This window comes from Mycteria americana, chromosome 2 (assembly GCF_035582795.1).
Source record: "Mycteria americana isolate JAX WOST 10 ecotype Jacksonville Zoo and Gardens chromosome 2, USCA_MyAme_1.0, whole genome shotgun sequence".
Taxonomy (NCBI): domain Eukaryota; kingdom Metazoa; phylum Chordata; class Aves; order Ciconiiformes; family Ciconiidae; genus Mycteria; species Mycteria americana.
Window position 1 is genome coordinate 143,729,175 of NC_134366.1, and position 20,191 is coordinate 143,749,365.

Consider the following 20,191-nt stretch of genomic DNA (forward strand, 5'->3'; position numbering starts at 1 on the left):
GCTGTCTCATGAGGGCTACGAAGATCAAATGCTTTTTGTTTCCCCTTTTCGCCCACAATAGCCTGCTTCACAAACTCGCTGCAGTAGGCAGTGGCAGAGCAAGTGAATTCCAAATCACTCTGGGCTTTGTTTGACCTAGCAGTCAATATAAGACAGAGACACAACTGCATTATAACTTCCTTCCCACAACACAGCATTGTTTGGAAGCTGCCCAAAGAATATTACACCACCAACTACATTCTTAGCCCAGTGGGTATCGGTAGCCCAGAAAATTGGTTCCCTCCTTTGTTAGTTAGAGAACTTCCCATTTTGTACCCAGTCCCTTAAGCTCTGTTCTCTTTCTAGTATCATCAGAGTCAGTAAAAACAGAGATATCCTTATGAACACAACAAACTTGATGTCAGAGAATAAAAATGTTCTCAATAGGAACTTTATAACATTTTTACTGACTGTTAATGAAACGGCAGCCTCTGCTTTAAATGTGATGTTTGCTTATTTAATATTTTCTTCCTCCTTCCTTCCCCTGTGCCCATTTTTGTCCTCAAAACCAATATATTTATTAACATTATCTTTCAAGTAGTAGGACCAATATGAGTAGACGGTCACTGAAAATATGGCATCTACTGTGAGTTTATATGACAGTAACAGGTTATATGTTTTAATTAACATCATATCAGTGAAAACCATTGTTCACAGAGGCAAGAGCATTATAAACCCTTCTTGTATTCTTAAAAAAGGCAACAAGGGCACAAAGTCCAGGACATTAATTACGTATTGAAGATTAGGCACGAGCTGAAATGCTTCACTGTTTCAGAGCTTAAGACAGCAAGATATGATATTGAATAAGGAAGATAATTTGGGATAATTAATGAAAAATTAATTGTGTAATTAATCTTGGCTACCACACAGGTTAGCTATTATAGTCCTGACACAAACCTCTCCTTATCTAAGTCCAAACAGTCTTTGGGTCTGATCCAATGCCCACTGAGGACAGCAGGAGTCTTCCCATTGACTTCAATGGGCTTCCAACCAGGCTGTTTGCTGTTCTCTATTTATAGGTAATTTTTGTTGTATTTTATTGTATTTTTACAATATCTGAACAGCTGCTAATTAACCACGTAGGGGTATAATGGGGAGCATTTACCAAGAGAGCGAAATGCCGCAGGCGCAGCTTGGGGCAGGAAGCCCATGCTAGGTGCTGACAGCAGCTTCCCTGGAGCAAGGTGCCAGGATTGCTCTGGCAGGTCCACATCCCTGCAAAAGGAGGCAGGAGCAGGGTCCTGCCTTGCTAGGACAAGCCATCACACTGCTCAGGAAATGGCTCTCGGTCCTGGCCCCACTTACCAAGGGTTTCTATCAGGATGTCCAGCTTTCACGTCCAGCCCAGAGAGCAGTCCTGAGAGAGCAGGCGGCGGGCTCGCTGGCTTCCTTCACTTTCCAAAGCTGTCACTTGCACCCCACCCTGTGCAAAATATAGCCCGGAAAAGGAAAGTGAGTTCATTAATATCCCAGCACCCTTGCTTCAGGCTTCCTTGCCTTTCCCTGGCCGGGATGCCGTAGCAATTGGTGGTGCTCTGGGTTTGCACTGGACACGTGGGCTAGCAATATCCTGTGAAATAGGTCTGGGCTGGCTGCAGTCTCTGGGACCCCGTGGCCACCGGGCTGGGCACAGGGAGCACAGGATGGTGCTGGTCCCAGAGGTGGTCCAGCAGACAGGCCCCAGTGGCAGGACTGGGTAGCGGTGCAAGGTGAGGTACCTCTGTGTGAAGTGCTCCCAGGCAGCTCGCAGAGAGGTGCAGAGACTTAGAGGGGAGCCCTGTGCGCTGAAATGTGAAGTTGTTCCATAACGCTCCAGGCGAGATTAGGATGGGAGATGACAAGTACCTTTTTCAAAATGAAACATCACTTGAGCTTAAGTAAAAACTGTAATTATCTGAGTTTCTTAACAAAGACATGGCATCTTTGGTGATCGCAGTAGTTCTGTACGAGTACAGTGCCATCAGTATCAGATCTGGAGTAATTTTTACTTATTCTGACTAGTCATCATGGAAGACCATAAATGTGTATCACTATAGAGATGAATTTATGTCCATGAATATTTATTAACCCAGGTTTAAACAGAATGGGGATTTAATAGCCAAGACCACAGATGTGAAATATTACTGTGTATCTCCTACCTGCATGCACAGCAGTTTTGCCACCTCACTTTAGGAAGGAGGAGCAGATTTACGGGTCTTTTTGGGAAGATGATTTGGATGTTGGCATTTACCCAATGAAGCCAGTGCCACTGTCTGCTAACTCTAGCAACACTGCATTGCCCCTGCGAAGGCATAGATTCCTTAGCTGGCATTTTTGGGATCATTTGAGCACACAGGAGCACAGAGCTTCCTAGGGACTAGAGAAAAGGGGAGACTGTGACCTTCTGGATGTTTGAATGAGCACAAAGTGATGATTCAGGGCTCTCTAATTTTAAAAGGAGGTGTCCTGCCTGCCAGTCACTTGGCAGCCCTGACAATACAAAATGGTTGTTTCACTTTTCCCATGTTGCCACTGGTTTATTAGCTGGAGACTTCAACTCTGAAGAGGAAATGTACTGAAAGGATGCATGTGTGCACAAATTTCAGACCTCTTAGTACCGCATATCTCAGATATGTTACAGGATATCTACTAACACATTTTGGAAGAGGCGATGTCTGAGAGAAAGAGTGAAAAAGATCCTCTTTTGCAAAGTACTGTTTGGCCTAGGGAAAGTCTCTCCATCAGGAAAGCAGGCACTCTAACCACCTTTCTCCCATTGCCAGGTTGGTGTCACTGTTTTGGGGAAGTTCACTACAGTTTTCTCTGACCATGGTCTCATGCCCTGACACAGGCAGACCACAAAAATGGCTTTTCAAGGTCAGTCTGGTGAGACGTGGCTTAGGGCATCCATCCCAACTTCAGCCACCGGAGTGTTCAGAGAAGCTGTGCTGAGCCTGTGCATGTAGCTCTCTACCTGTGATTGTAGTTTTAATCAGCAGATCACAGCGCGTTCTTACAGCTTGAAGATCTCACTGCCCCGGATCACTTTCTTCTTCTTACAATTTGTGCAAAGTGATGTTTGTGTTGTGCCCTCCCTTTAGATTCACAGAAAAGAGAACAACTTATCTGCTGCCAGGTGCACACTGAGCACAGTTGGAAGATGTCTGTGCCATTGCTCTTGTAGATATTGATTATAGACTGTGCCGGGAACCCAGCCAGAAAAAACCCCAATATGGTCACTGAAAACTCTATGTACTAAGCAGAGGAACTATTTCTACAAGGACATTTCTTAACTTCTGAGGGCTCGACTTGGCAGCTAGTAACATTCTTTTTAACATTTTAAAACACTGTATGGATAACCTATACATTCCTCTCTTAATAAAGCCTAGATGACTCAAGGCACAGAATGTAAGCTGTACACTTGGCACTTCTAGCTTGCCAGCTGGAATCCAACCCAGATGACTTGTTCTCATCAGCAGCTCTCGGGAGGTCTGTGCAGAAGCAGAGTGAGCTGAGGGCCATTTTCTAGTTCCCATATCACTTACTCCAGTGCCAGGCTTTGCATTATCTGCTATGTCTTTCCAGGGGTGGCCATAAGGATTAGATGTCTCATTAGGCATAGGCATCCTAATAATATGCCAGGGATGACACATGCTTGGAGAAAAAAATATATGGGGAAATTTGTCCTACTTTGCACTTTATCCACCCTGAGTAAGTCAGGCTGTCGCACAGATGAGTAAGAATAGCAGTGGCACACAGTCAGTGTGAGTGATGACTCAGAAAGTGTTTTTTAAGCTGAAAAAAACATCAGAGTTGTCACTGAGGATTATAGATGCATGAAGAAGGTAGCATTAACATTTGGCCTTTCATTTTTTGTTCTTTTAATTATTTGTCAACCCACACATTTCTTCATGCTCATCTACCACGCATTTCTTTTTAGAAGCAAGTTCATTGCCCTCCTGCCCTTGACAAATTCAATGACAAAAGACGTGGAAGAAGAAAATAAAGCCATGTATTAGGATTGGTTTTTAGGCCACTCATGTAGTTTCAAACACTTAAGAAAAGAGAAACAAAACACTACTCCCTCTTCCCCCATCAAACTATGTTTCACATTACAAGTTTTCTGTATGCCCACATTGCAACTGGCAGGGTACAAAATGGACAGTACATCACAAGACAGCAAAAAATTGTTACAAGTTCCTCATACCTTCTGAGCAGAGGCTGAAGAGCGAATGTTTTAGTTAGATGCCATTTGATTCTCAGGGTCTTGGAGTGTCCGCTTGTCTGATTACAGGCAGTAACTGTGGGATGTTGAGCTATAAACTTTCTCAGAATACTAAAAATTCTCCCATTCCTCAGCACCATGCTGGGATTTCTGTATGGTAATGAGTCTTGTCATTAGTGTAGGAAAGCACTAATTCTTAATGAATATAAGTTTCGCTAATCAGCTCCCCCCAAAAAAATTCAACAGAAGTCTGCTGTAATACAGTTTATTGACTTCAAAGGCTTTGTAAGTCATGTTCAGTTAACTGCATCTTCCCCAAAACAGCTTTAAAATAAAATAATAAATATGATCAACAGAGGTCCCTGGCTTAGGATGCATGTGACTTTTTAACATAAACCGTAATCCTGGGCACCAAAGCATTCACATGATTATTTAATACATATTTAAAATACCAAGAAAAGTACATGACTTGGTAAGATCACTGATTTACTATTTTGCCCTCTCATGTGCAAATGAAAAAACAGCATTTTATACATGCAGCTGCTTTGCCTATTCTTCTGGGGCACCGTTCTCTGTTGGATAGTAAATGAATTGTATAATCTATGATTTATTTTCTGCCAAAATTTTTTTTTTCTGATTTCGCCCTATCCTTCAAGCACATGTTAACCTGGGAGTGCAAACTAGCTCAGTGCTTTCCTAGAGAACCAGCTATAAAATAATGGGTATATGAAGACAGAATATTTAATAAGATGGTTTGCATTAGCACATGAATCACGTTGAGGTTTTTTTACATGCCTTGTGACCTTCTGTTCACAGACCCAATTACTTGAAAGGGTAGCAGTGAAGATGAAGGGAGGTGCCAATGTGCCAGGTGCCACCCATGAGGTCCTGTTGGGTGGCACCTGGCCACCGTCCATGGGGCATCCAGCCTTGCTATCTGCAGGCACCATCCCCCTGGGCACAAGATGGCAAAAGAGAATTTCACAACAAACAAAAAATCTGTAATTGCAGGAGTCGTCTTGCAATACAGACCAAATTCCTATGCTGACAGAGAAGGTTAATGTGGCCAAAAAGCCTGTTCTTAGGATCAGGGTGTCGGTACCACTTCTCACCAGGGGCTGACCTGAGGAGATTTTTATCCCAGCCAGGTATTATGAGGAACAGTGATATAGCCAAGTCTATGGGACACCCAATTTTGCAAAATCTTGTCTTTCTGTGGCAAGCTACCTCAGCAGTGTTCAGTCCCAGTACCCCAGGAGAGTTTGGGAACAAGCGCTATGTATGCAATCTGTTCAAAAACATGTGGGCTGACCTCATTCATGGCTTTTTTAACGTGCTGCTTCTACAGCCAAAACCTATTATTGATTTCTATGATTTAATCTAATTCTTTCCCTTCCTTTCCCAAACTGTTGAGTTTCAATGAGAGTTTGTAAATCCAAATCACGTATTGCTGGACCTTTCAGATGTGCTCTCAATGGATACAGTTTCCAAATGCACAAACAGTAAAGAGAGAAAAGACAATTCCCCTAGATTTGTTGTATTTGGTTGGCATATTTGATCTTTAAATACACACTGGGGATTTAGGAGCCTGCTGAAGACTTGGCTAGAAATAATACACAAAACATTAACTTTAAAGGTAGATACTATGTTCTTCATTTTCATAGAGCTTCCAGTTCAGTAAGACTCATGTGTACCTTCAATGCTGTCACATGATTCTCCAGTTAAACATATAGAAAAGTATTTTTAGTCTTGCTTTTGTGTTTGTGAAGTCAGTCAGTTCTCTGCACATATTTTTTGAATTTCATTTAACCATGTTTATTACTTTGCTCCTTTGTTCTTAAAACTGCCTTTCCTGGGGTAGTGTTAACATACAAAAGCCTCAGCCTCATTAAAAAAACCCAACCAACAACAAAACAACCAGTAAACTATTATCAGAGGAAGCTTGAAAATGTGATCACTGGCAATGTGAGGATCAGAAGACAAAATGAGGCGTCTGAAGTACTGCGTTTTTGGACAATATCAGGCTGATGACAATATGAAGCTGATGACAATAAAAGCACACACATCTTTAGAAAACACTGAAATGGCAAGGCCTAGTTAAGCATTTCCGAGAGACGGGATTCCTGTGCAATGGCATGCAACACGTGCTAGATCTGCACTTTAGGAAATCTCCCTTCCTCTGTGGTGGCACCATGTCTGTAGTTAACCTCTTCGGTCTCTGTATTACATAAAAAGCAGCTAGCTGTGTTAAAACATCCGGGTGGAGAACAATATTCCAGTTTCCTCTAACAACATGTTGTCTCAGAAGTCTTTTAAAATAGTTTATAAAAATTCCCGTAGACACAGCAAAACACTAAGGTGATAACTTAAGAAAATCATCAAAAGCAAACTAGGAAATGAAGCTTTTAGAAAAAAGCTAGGTATGAATGAAGACTGTCTATGCACTTTTTTTTCATGTAAAGAGGAGGAAAATATTCTGTAGTTGGATAAGGTGGAGCTGTGCAGAGACTTCGTGAAGTTACCACTAGTGTTGCCTGCTATTAGTAACAGCAAATGGCAGCTCCATGTCCACCAACTGATGTGCCATGCGCCTTGTCTTCATTTCTTCTACAAGTGATAGCAAATGTTTGTCAGAAACTTCATGGACAACTAACTTCTGTTACAACAGATTAAGTTTAGCCTCACAACCTCCAAAATAGATTTTGATGGCCTCTGTCTATTGCTGATTTTGTATAAAGTACTCCTGTTTCTCCTGTGCTGAGGTTGCAGCTTTCAGAGATATTTCAAAGGCAGATCATCACAGTCAAGAGACTAGTAAATAACACAGTTGGGAGATCTTTCCTGAGACTCATTGCAACAAAGCCTGGATTTTATACTACATATGCTAGAGGAAAGGGGTGCCATACAGAGGGACCTTGACAGGCTTGAGGGGTGGGCCCATGCAAACCTCATGAGGTTCAACAAGGCCAACTGCAAGGTCCTGCACATGGGTCGGGGCAATCCCCAATATCAATACAGACTGAGGAATTAATTAATCAGCAGCCCTGCAGAGAAGGACTTGGGGATACTGGTGGATGAAATATTGGACATGAGCGGGCAATGTGCGCTTGCAGCCCAGAAAGCCAACTGTATCGTGGTCTGCATGAAAGGAAGTGTGGCCAGTAGGTCAAGGGAGGTGATTCTGCCCCTCTACTCTGCTCTCGTGAGACCCCACTTGGAGTAGTGCATCCAGCTCTGGAGCCCTCAGCACAAGAAAGACATGAACATGTCAGAGTGGGTCCAGAGGAGGTCCAAAAAAATGATCAGTGGGATGGAACACCTCTCCTATGAAGAAAAGCTGAGAGAGGTGGGGTTGTTTAGCTTGGAGACGAGAGGGCTCTGGGGAAACCTTAATGCGGCCTTTCAATTCTTAAAGGGGGCTTATAAGAAAGATGGAGAGAAACATTTTACCAGGGCCTGTAGTGACAGGACAAGGGGCAATAGTATTAAACTGAAAGAGGGTAGATTTAGATTGTACATAAGGAAGAAATTCTTTACGATGAGGGTGGTGAGACACAGAAACAGGCTGCCCAGAGAAGTTGTGGATGCCCCATCCCTGGAAGCGTTCAAGGATGGGGCTTGAGCAACTTGATCTAGTGAAAGATGTCCCTGCCCATGGCGGGGTGGTTGGACTAGATGATCTTTGAAGGTCCCTTCTAACCCAGACCTTTCTATGACTATGACTCTATGATTCTATGATTCTAAATATCACCAGAATCTTTGCAAGGACAAATCAATTTTTAAGAAAAACTTTAAAGTCCCTGGTTGTCCTTCATAACACAGAAATCTAATATGGCTTATATGCTCTGTTATTAGCTGTTCAGCCTCACATAAGTGTCCCTACATATTAAAATATGTATTTCTGCAGTGATCTTTGCTGTCAGTAGACTTAGGTGATAGTGTCTTGGAACAGAAAACGGACTTTTTACAAGTGTCATTTTTATTTTCATTAAAGCATTTTGACCTTTTTAGTAGTATAGAGTTTCTTTTATCCTCCTGCTGAACTGTATCTTCAAGCCTGCCATAGTCTGGAGTTTGTGGCCTCTCCAATTTAATTCAAAGCTGCTTTCTTCCAGGAAAATCTGGTAATACAGAATCACCTTCTTTGCTCTATTCCCTCCCAAGTTCACAGGGCATTATTATATATCCACGTGTATAAGCTAACCCATTAGAAAACTGACACAAAAAGCCCTGCACAAAAACAAAGGCAAATCTATATACACAGAAAGGCCATCACAGCTCTTGGATCCTATTTTTAACAGCTACCTGAGAGTAATGTTGGAAAATTCACAAAATGTTAGAATATGAAACACTGAGTCCTATCCAGGTGAAATCTTTGAAATCCTTAGCCCAAGGATTTCCTTAGCACGAGATGCCCAAACTTGTCACCTGCAGAGCCTGTGAGAGGGAAACCTGAGACAAGGAATGACCTACAGCCAGTAATGCAGTGCACAGGTAAGTAAAAGGGCTTAGTTACCTTACCTGGACAGAGAAGAGACTCTGGCATGAAACTCCAAAGTGAAGTATATTGGAAACTGTAATACCAGTGCTGAACATAAGTGGGATTTTTGTAAGGATTCTTTGTCTTTTCTTGTTCATTGAGAACATTTTAAAATGATTTTTTTCTTCTGAGTGTTTTCAGTTTAAACAGTACTACTTTCTAACAAATGGGGCAATACTATTCATCATTATTTTGCTTTTTTCTGATTGGAGAACATACAGGACAATAAGAGTATGATGTATTTCACAATTTTTTATACAGAAACTTTTAATGTTGGAGAAAACCAAGTGTTTTTATTTAGCTTTTATAAATAGCTTGTATTTCCTGGCTATAAACATTACATAGAGTTACTGTTCCAGCATTCATCCATCTTGACTATCACGCTTAATATGGAAATAAATAATACATGTGTTGGATTTCATATGTTTGAACTTTCCGTTCCCTGAGGGCTGGATTTCCTGTGATTGTTTGTTACAGGTGACTATGTACACTCACTGACCATGCTGAAGACCAATGTTGTCCAAGGTGTTTTTTGGCCCAGTACCTACAGAGCCAGACTTCAGAGAACATCCTTCTGTTTGGGTTAATAGGGGAAAAACAGAAAATACTCTTTTCTTTACATGGGAAGACTTTTCTTCCTTCACTTTGAAATCAATGTCAACTTTTTTATGTGATTAAGAGCTAATTCCTTAACTAAGTGTCTTGGGAGACAGATTGTCACGCTGAGGTGAAAAAGAAAAGCAATGAGCTTTTTGCATGTTCAAGCTGCAGACAAGTCAGTGCAAGATACTCTGACCATGGGTTCTTTACAAAATGACAGATACAAAATTATTTTCCTCTCTGCACCTTGACACATGGCTGCTTTCACCTGTCTGCCACAGCTACCATTCACTTGGGGTGACCACATCATTGTGTTCTAGTTTCCACCTGTATGAATGTAACTAGACTGTGCTTGGTGAGGTTTTGGTTATGAAAAATGGCACAGTAAAAAGCAGTTTGCCTTGCTGTGGATGCACAAACTCAGATCAGATCTGCTGAAGAAGACAGAACAGCAAATGCTGCGCTGATGGTGGGGAGAGGACGTGTTGTCTTTCAAATCTACAGTCTGCTTCTTTCAAAATGAGCATCACTTCCTAAGTGCTGTGATTAGCACCTACCACTAATTGCTTGTTAGATTTTTGGATATTCACCAACTTAGATATTGTAGCTTGGTTATGCTGGCTGGGGAGTGGACACAAACCTCAATGGAAATACAATTCTGATAACATGCATGGAATCCATTTCGCAAAGAGGCGTGTGCAACCTGACCTCTGTGCAAGCATGACATTTCTCCAGCCTGTGGAAATCGTTTGTATTTACTTCAGAATCTCTCTCAGCTAAAACCAGTGAATCCAAAAGGAGCAACTCAGTTTTACTTTTTTTTCTCCATTACTATTTAGCTTCCATGCAGCAGTAAATCTGAGTTATTGGAGACGTGTGATACTCCAGGTCCTTGTACCATAAGCTCCTTGGAGCAGAAACTGTTCTCTGTGTTAGCAGGGGCTAACACAAATGGTGCTAGTCCTGGCTTCATTGTATTGTTGCCGTCAGATTACAAATATCCAGAAGATTTGATAACAAATGCTTCTGCTTTCCTATTCCTAGCAAACAAGATAACCCTGTCAGATAAAGCATCCTTTTCAGGAATGTTCTTGTAAATTATCTTCCTGTATTTATTTCTTATTAGTGGAGGTGCTAGTCACATCCAGGAGAGCAAATATGAATGTATTTAGAGAAAAAAAATCCCACTTTAATAGAGAAGAGCATCTTTCCTATAGAAGTTGTAGACAAAGTTCTGGAAGGGATGAACAACTGTCTTACAGTCTATGGACTAATATCAAATAAATAAGAAAAAAAAGGCAGGTTTGTTTCAATTAACATTGTAGGTTATAACAATTAACATTAAATCCTGTTGAGTCTTTTTACTTTTCCACAGACTCTTACTGACCTCACTTTTATGAGACCCTACAGGCTTTTTGTAAGACCACAGACTAGGCAGATGTCATACAGAAGCATCAGAAGGAAAGGCTAAAGATGTGTAGTGACGTACTCTTGCTATACCTTCAGATTCACCTCTTCCCTGTAAATCACTGCAGAGGAGTAAATCACAGTAATTATTGCATTTTAAGTTAATGGATTGCTTGGGTTAACTAAGGAAAGCAAACTTATCCTCTCTTCCTACTTCACATTTAGATGCTAAAGGGGATACCTCAGTTTTTCTGTCTTTTGGCCATGTTCTCTCTTCCTCACAGTTTGAGAGACTTCTCATAAATTTACAAGATTAAAAAAACGTTATCGTCTATGAATGGGTTTGTTAGCAGTAGGAGTACATCAGTCAGCTCTGTGTGCGTGTGTGTGTGTGTGTGTGTGATGAAAAGGATGTGTGTGGAAAGGCATGTAAATTACAAAGGATAGTGTCATCGTTTATAAGTTATTTCCTTTAACGAGTACTTCTATTCAAATCCAGATGGTGCTTGCAGAATTTTCTGCTACCGAAAAAAAGAGTTCCTTTCCTCTTGGCTGTGGTACATCCTTGCACCACACCTGGGAGTGACGCTGGTCACATTCCCGTGGCCTGGCTTTGGATCTGAATGTTCCACCGTGTTATCATAATGTGGATGCTCAGCTCAAGTCCCTGAGGTGATGTCCCCTTTCTCTCTGGGACATAAGCAGCATGCTGTTGTTGAACTCTAACATCCTTTCTGTTTCACCCTTTCCCTATCTGCTGAAAGTACTCTCTGCAGACTTACCAAGAGAAGGGGAAGAAAAAGCAAAGACTGCTCGGGAGAGTACTGAGTAATTTCCTGACTTAATAAAAAAAACTTGAGAATCTTGTTGCTATTTTGTGTTACTATTTTGTGAGTAGAAAAACTGCAGTATTTTTAGAAACAAATGAGGAACAAGGATTCAAAGTTAGTTTTGCTTCCAGCATTTTGAGTGTTTGTCAGATTCATGAGAGTCTCCTGGGAGTCCAAACTAGGTTATGAATACAACAGCATATTGTTTCATTTAGTCAAGGAGGACCTTTTAGCCACCCAGATTCCCACATGTTTTCCTAACACTACAATTGCAAACAAGTTGAAGCTACACTTGAGTTAGGATAGGAAACCAACTGGAAAGCAGCCATCAGTACTGCCCAACTGCTTAGTCCAAGGAGCGGGGCAGGCTGTCAAATCCATAGAAAGAGCAGGAAGCAAGGCAGCAGCGTGCATGCAGGGGCAAATGAACCCACACCACCACACTTTACAACGTACGCCTGTATGTGATCAAGACCACGCTTTCACATCCGAGTGGGAGGAAGCAGGTCACCTTCTCTGCTCATCTCGATAGATGATCTTCAGTCATGTTGACAGAGTTGGTCCTGTTTAGAGAAGGTGGATCGAATTTTCCAGGTGGAAAATTTTCCATGGTGCGTCACTGGCGCACAGTCAGAAATGTAGGAGGGTTTTCATTGCGTCACCAGCACACCACCGCTTTCCAGCTGGGTGCTCCTTGGAAGTCTGACACCAAAGAAAGTTTAGCCACAGACCTGTTAGCCAAAATAGTGGTGAGAGCTACTAAACCTTCAGCTCAGTGAGCTGTTACATCAAGTATCGGACAATAACATATATCCCTTAACAGACAGTGAAGAAAAGCAGGTACTTCTAAGCTGTTATTCATCTCCTAAAGACATTTGAAATAGGTCAGTTAAACTGTTTCCTAAAGGTACTTGTCATTCTCCACGGATTATACAGGAAGGTATTTCAGATGGAGATCTCTATGATGGGTGAGGTGGAGATATCTACACTGCATTGAGAAGAAGATCAGAGGTGAGGATTCAAAAGGAGAGTAAACCTTAATTCAGCAATTCACTTACATGGAGTCAGATCAAGTAATATACGTATTAAAACTCATTGTGAAACCATGGCCTGACTGAGGAATGGAAATGGAGGGAAAGACATGGCTGAGTTACAGAAGGCAGAGCAAGGACGTCTGTTTGGGGTTGCTGAATTGAGTAGCCCCACAGAGGTGAGGCTGCCTCAGCTCCATGGCCCAGGTACAGTCGGCAGCAAGGCTGAGTTTGTCTTCCCAAAAGGCGCACGTGCCCGCGCACACGCACACACACGCTATGCATACTCCTACATGCATGGCCAGCCACACAGACCAGCACAGACTGAAACACTCAGCATTCACACAAGCGCGGACAGGTCCTGTTCTGTTTCCCTCCCTGCTGATTGGGATGAAGGTGCATTAGTGGGAAATTAAGTTAAACCAGTCATTTAAATAGCTATGGAAAATGAGGAGTTAGGAGAAGAGGCAGAGAACAGATAGTGTAGACTGTCTGCCTGGTAAAACCAGATGGGGGGACAGCGTGTTGCGAGCAGTGTGGGTTGCCAGGAGGAACAAACTTGAGCTATAGGCAGAAAGGAGAAAGATGTGCTTTAATCCCCTTGTGTTTTGAGACCACCCATCTAAATGTTGTGTAGAGTTTTTTTGTTTGGTGGTTTTGGTTTTTTGGATGGTTTTTTTTGGCAAAATCGATTGCTTTGATTCAAAGCCATTGTTTCTGCCAGAGCAGGATGCCGCAGGCTGCTGGGGGAACCCCTGCCAAATCCCACCCTCCCTGGCCCTCCTGGATGAGGCATCCCAGTGGGGGCACATCCCAGACCTCTGCCCATAAGAGGTGAAGTGCCGTGGGTGCACTGGGTAAGATCTTGCACAGACGAAGCAATGTGTCTGGAGCCACCACCTGTAGTGATGCACAGCATGGACAGCGTGTATTGAGCCACTCATATTTATATATATATAAATATATATACTTTATAAATTTATATATATAAAATGCCTATCAACATATTGATAAACATTCTTTGAAACCACTCTGATAGTCAGCCCATTTTTGAATGGGCTAATTGCCATCTTCCAGGTTAAGTGGGAGTTAAATAAAAATACCCATGCTGGGTATTTTTCAGGAATGGTTTATTCCCCCAGTGCCTGGGGATAGTCCCCCATCAGTCCATCTAGTCGCCAGCAGGCACCCAGTAGATACCCAGCAGTTTTTGACAATAGCATAGGTGACTATGAATTTGAGCAGCAAGAAATAATCTTGGCCATTTTTCTTATCACCTTAACTATTTTTTAAGATATTCATTCTGATAGCACAGCCTTAAACAAAAACATAAATCATATTGACACCCCTATGCTGACCAACAAGAGCTGTCAAGGGGGGTTTCCAAGCTGGTTTCAGATGGAAAAGCTGTTGTGGATGCAGAGTTTGAGAATATCTTTAGTCCAACATGTGTCTTCAACCTATGACCGCCAATCCTCAAAGGCCTCACCGATATCACATAGGCACTCCCTACCTTGGCAATCCAGAGCTGGTGCTATTGTATGGATTTCAGGGAAGAACTATGGCTTGCGTACAGTCAAAATTAAGTCAAAAAGCACATTCTTCAACTGTTTTCATAGGCCCCTGTGAATAATCTGAAACTTGTATCAAAGAACAATACAGCAATTCTTCGCTGATCCTAGAAAAGCTTTGGGAAGATGACACTTAATTACCATCTGGTCATTCCCTCCATAACAGTGGCAGGGTGACAAGCATAGCTTTCTCAGGAGATACAGTGTCTTCTACTTTAGAAGCACTTCAGCATTTCTGAAATGACGACAGATTTAAGATGGTTTTAGTTATTTCAGATTTTTTCTCTTTCTTTCTTCTTTTTTTTCTTCTCTCAAACTGTTTAGCATCCAGCTGCTTATATACCTTGAGCAAAGGAGTATCTTGTGCCAATATATTTCACAGAATCACAGAATAGTTTGGGTTGGAAGGGACCTTTAAAAGTCATCTAGTCCAACACCCCTTGAGTGAGAAGGCACATCTTCAACTAGACCAGGTTGTTGAGAGCCCCATCCAACCTGACCTTGAATGTTTCCAGGGATGGGGCATCTACCACCTCTCTGAGCAACCTGTTCCAGTGTTCACCACCCTCATTGTAAAAAATTTCTTCCTTCTATCTAGTCTAAATCTACCCTCTTTTAGTTTTGCATTTCAGGTGTAAGCAACTTCAATCTCCTATTTCATATAACAGATCAGTTAGAGAATATGAGTAGTAGAAGGAAATCAGGAGTGTTGTTCATGCTCTGAGTAATATACTCTTTTGCTATAGTTCTTGTTCAAATTGCCTCTTTTTCTTTACGTGTTGGGCTTTTGACCTATTAGCACACGTACTTGACTAGCTGAGGAGAGATCCACTGCATGGTGGCTCTGACAGCAGGTACTGCAGAGGTGAGCTCAGTCTCAGCTGCCTCGACTCCTGGACAGTTTCAGTGGTGGAGAACAGTAGTCACAGGAGCTTGGTCCTGTGTCACTGTTTCTGACTAAAACCATGTTTATTAACAGATAATTCTGTGTGTGTGCATGTGTGTGTGTGTAGATCTACATATATTGCACATCTCACTTATCCAAGGAATTTGGCGTGTCACCGCAGTCTTCTGTGTCCTTGGCCAGCCTCCCTTCCCTGAATCCCTTCTCCCTAGTAATTTCACACTGCCACTTAGAGCATGTTTTTTAGGCCTCATTGCTTTTCTCTGAACTCTCTCCATTGTTCTATTCATTTTGCACTGCATTACTCACAACTAGGTTTGAGAGCGTGCGTCCTGGAGGCTTTACTGGTGACAAGGAGGGCATGCGGATGACCCCAGCTCGCTGGCTCTCCTCCTGACTGCGCATCCCAGTATGAGGTATGCCTTTTTTTGGTAATGCCACATTTGTCACTCATATTCAGTCTGTGATCCACTATGAACTCCCAGTATTTGCACTAGTTCTTGCTTGTTCCCCATCTGGTATTTGTGCTGCTGCCGATATTGTCTAGTGCATTTTTCCCTCTTAAATGTCCCCCTGGCTGTTTCAAACTATTTCCTGAGTTTGTTGAGATCATTTGAATTTGAACCCTGCCCTCCGGTATGCTTGCATTTCCTCTCATCTCTGTACAGTCTATAAATAAAATCCCGGTTATAGTGAGGAGATTGAATAGGACTGGACCAGCACAAGCCCACTTGATACATCCTTCCACTTTGACAGTGAACCATTGGCAGTCCAAGCACATTTTTTGCATCAGTTTGTACTCCTTGTCTGTAGCAGCAGCTTAATCTAGCCTAAATTTATAACACATCTGTGAACGTGCCTTATGGATTACTGTCAAAGCCTTACTGAAGACAACAGAGGTGACTACTACTGCTCTTCTTCCATTCACAAGACTTGTCACTCTGTGTAGAAGAAAATGAAGTTGGTTTGAAATTATTTATCCAGATAGGCCTCCATCTTAAAAAAAAAGGGAGGGAATACAATCTTAAAATGATTGCTCTTCCTTGATCCAAGTTTTCCAAAGTCATTAGCTTAGACTATAATGATTGTCTTTTTATTTCACAACACGCTCTCTGCCCAGCTGGAGACAGAGCCAGTATAAACTGTGATGATGCTTCTTGATTACACCAAATTCCCCAGAAAAAGGAAGCACCAGGGAGAGCCTTAATGTTGTTTCCTGTGCTCCTGGCTGGAGGGCTCAGATCCTATCTGGAAAATGGAGACATTTATGCACCTAACCTTTCATAATCTGGCTGCTCTATCTCTTGTTAACTTAAATGAAAACATCTGTGTTAACTGGGTAATTAGGGGCCTTGAATGTTATGTCTTAGAGTGTCAAATTGCTTTGTAGTCTTGTTTTTCCACTGTTCATAAAGAGAGGAGGTTTGTGAAGGAATTAATATTCCTTTTAAAGGAATTTGCCTATACAAATTTATAAGAGTCAGTAGGCTGTAAAACTTTGAACACTGTATGGGACAAAATACAAGAAGATGGCACAACGCTGTACAAAGCTGTAGGAGATTTCCTATACAAGGTGACTGAGGGCTCAACCTTCACTCTCTCACAGATTTTAATATCAAATGTGCAGAGCTTTCAAGTGAAACATACATAGGTATTTTAGATTTCAGCTCTGGAAATTTGCGCTCGGATCTGAGAGATAAATGAGATTATCGTTGGCATGTATAAGTATTGTACAGTAGCTAGATACATTGAATATCTCTTCCTTCTGGTAATTATGTCTACAAATTTCCCAAAGAAACCCTAAAACTCTGTCAAACTTGATACAGGCTATGCTTTAGCTGCCATGTCCCACAGCCCCACCACAGATGTCTCCTCCTGTAGCTATAACTGACAGTGAGAGTGTTTATAAGCTTGAAGCACAAGCTCAATTCTCACAGTGTTTTTGACCCCATTGCTGGCAGAGGTGCCTCTGAGGAAGTCTTATCCACCAGGGATTGTGCCAGGAAGTAGACACGTTCACTTGGAAGTAAATACAAAACCTTTTTGCCCTCTCTTACACGTCTCAATAATAATATGATCAATATTGGTGATCACATTATAGCAAAGAATATGAAAAATATTTTAAATACTTTCAATTAATACTCCACTGAGGGCCTGAAAATAGATCTAGCTGTAATCCAGTTACCCCGCCCTTTCCTAATCCCTGAATCACCGCTTTCCTCCTGACTTTAGTTTTTAAAATTTTCATAACATTTGAGGAAAGTATATTTAAATACTGATTTGCTACTCAAAAGGTAAAAAAAGCACAGTGTATGAAAATACTGTACGAACGGTGTCTAACACAGCTTTCTCTCTCTGCAGTGTCTCATGGACTGCATTATTCCCCATGCCGTCGTGCCCTTTAGTACGAATAACATCATTTTCTAGTGTTTCCCATCTGCAGCAGGATGGCCAATAGCCAATCACAACGTTTTGCATTGAAATGGCAAGGATATGCTCTAATTGCCTCCCTAACAAAGACCTTGATTACATCTAAATTCCAGGATTTCTGAAGGTGATTTTTTCATGGCATCAGCCTATTTGTTTCTGGCTGATTACCCCTTCAGCGCTGCTAACCTTTCACTCCTTTGTATCCCAGACATCAGCAGAACATCTTTAATCCAAAATGAAAATGAGGGAAGGTAACAAAGTCTTACATGACACAGTTAGGTAATTTCTACACAGCACAGTGTTTATCAGCATAACAAGTTGTTTCTTTACAAAAAAAATGTGGTAAATTGTGAGGACTTCTGAAGCACAATTGAGCTTCATAAGACAGCCTAATCCTCCTCCCCAAATCTTTGCCATTTCTAGAACTGCTCAGCCATATGTTTGCTGTCTAGTGAAGCTGTCCCTATAGGTGACAAGGTTTCTGTGCGACTGAAATAGCAGCAAAGGCCGTGTGCTGAGCCCCTGCATGGGTATGAATTCGCTTTGCAAGAATACAGTTGCCCTCAAAATGAAGTTACCTGAAACAGCCAAGAAAAGTTTAAAGTTAGTACCTAAGATATCAGCAGGGACAAAGATTCCCTTGCAGGAGAGTCAGTGGCTTTGCCTCTTCTCTCTGCTCCACGCCACATGGAAAAGACCAGGGTGTGGGATATGGTATCCCAGGTTTGGCTATACATCACCAAGAGATGCTTTCTGTCACAAATTGCCAAATTCTGCCCAGTCCAAGGCAACAGCTACGGTACCCAGAGTCCAGATGCAGCTTTTATTTGATACCAGTGCTCTCCGTGCGAGCATGGGGGCTGAGGCGGGCTCTTGTCATGCCAGCTTGCTTTTCCCGCCCCGGGAGACGTCAGGCAGGGCAGAAGCAGGCAATGCTGGCAGGTCTGTAGCAACCGGAGGAGGAATACCCCATGCAGGTGGTTCCCACCGCCTCGGGAGATGCGGGCAAAATGAGGTGTGACAGAGCCTTACAGCACTGGCAGAAAGAGTGACCAACGGGAGAAGAGTGTGACCGTGGCCCTCTAAAATCAGCCAGGTTTTCATTACCTGGGGTGGGCACTAGGTCAGGCTGATTGTTCTAAATAATGCTGTTTGTATGCCAGCATCAGGCTACCCATATTTCTAGATTAAGTGCATACACAAGCCAGGGAAATGGAAATGCACTTGTTTGTCAATGTGAAAGCACAGGTCAAGACGCAAGCATTATACCTCAGTCTAGATGTTTGTTCCGTAAGTACCTGGCCCATGTACAATGTTTAGAAAAGAAGAAAAACTAGTTTACGGTAAGACATAGAAAAGACCCTGAGATTTCACAATTCATATTCCCCCTAAATTCTCCTGGAGACCCCAAGGTTTGCTTTATGGAGACCAGTATCCCAAAGCACTCCATTGCTGTGCTGATTTGTACCACCTGCCTTATTGTTTTTGCCTTCAACACTATCAGTTCTGTTGCACTTTTCCTGTTTTGGAAAGGCTCCAGGTCTCATGACATTTTTAAGTGAGCTTTGTATAGACTGAAAGTGCCAAATACTAGGCTCCTAATAGCATATCTGCATTTAGTTAGGAATTTAAAAACCCAAAGCTACCATTATTTTAACCTCAAATCTCTGGAAAAATCAATGCAATTAGAAGTTCCATATGCATAAGAGGAGAGAGATGGGTTATGTCACAGAAGAGGGGAAGATAGTAAATAAATAAATGAGGACTAGGTGAGCAGTCCTTTGTTATTTCTTTTGTTACTGTTTCCAGACCTGGAAAAACCACAGTTTGTACCAAAGTGAATGTTTATTTCCTTTTCTCAGGGAAACCAAAAGCTGAAAACTGATTTTTTCTTTTTGAGATTAAAATTTTCCATTTAACTTCCTCAGAGAAGCATTTACAGGTTGCAGCAGGAAAAGCAAAGGAAATACAGAGCTTGTTTGCAGCAGCAACTACTCCCTTGCCTGTGGCTCAGGGGCAGGAGACGAGCTCAGCTTGAAAGGCTGCGGATGGCTTCCACCCTCCGAGAGCCGGGCTGGGGCGGGCAGCTCCAGCAGCCTCTCTGGGACTGTGTTGCACTGCAAGGGGAGGGAATGAAGCAGCTACAGTGAAAAAATCCAGATTCATAAGTCGGTTTCAGGCCGTTGCAGCTTCTGAGCTGTAAGAAATGTGTTTTCAGTTCTTTGTTAAGAGTCTAGGAGAATAAACCGGAAGCTCACGTACAACAGTTCACACTGTATGACTGTTCTTATGGAAGCCTGGTGGATGGTCTTCACTTAAAATATGGGATTACAATCTGCTTGCAAAAGATGATACAAGGCGTATCATGCTGCCTCCATTCCTTGTTACAGTCACTGAGGACCTGGAGTCACAGAAACTCTGACACTCACAGAGGTGAGTTTTAATGGTAAGGCTAAAGATGGGGAATTTGTGCCTCCATCTAGGTTAGAGACCAGGATAAACTCTTCCTTAAAACTGCTGTTCATAAATTTCACAGCCTTCTCTCACAGCTCATATTTTCTAGGATTCATCCTGTTTGCCTTCTGGCAGCTGCCTCCAGTTAGTCTGCGTCTACATAAAAGAGTGTCCAAGGCTG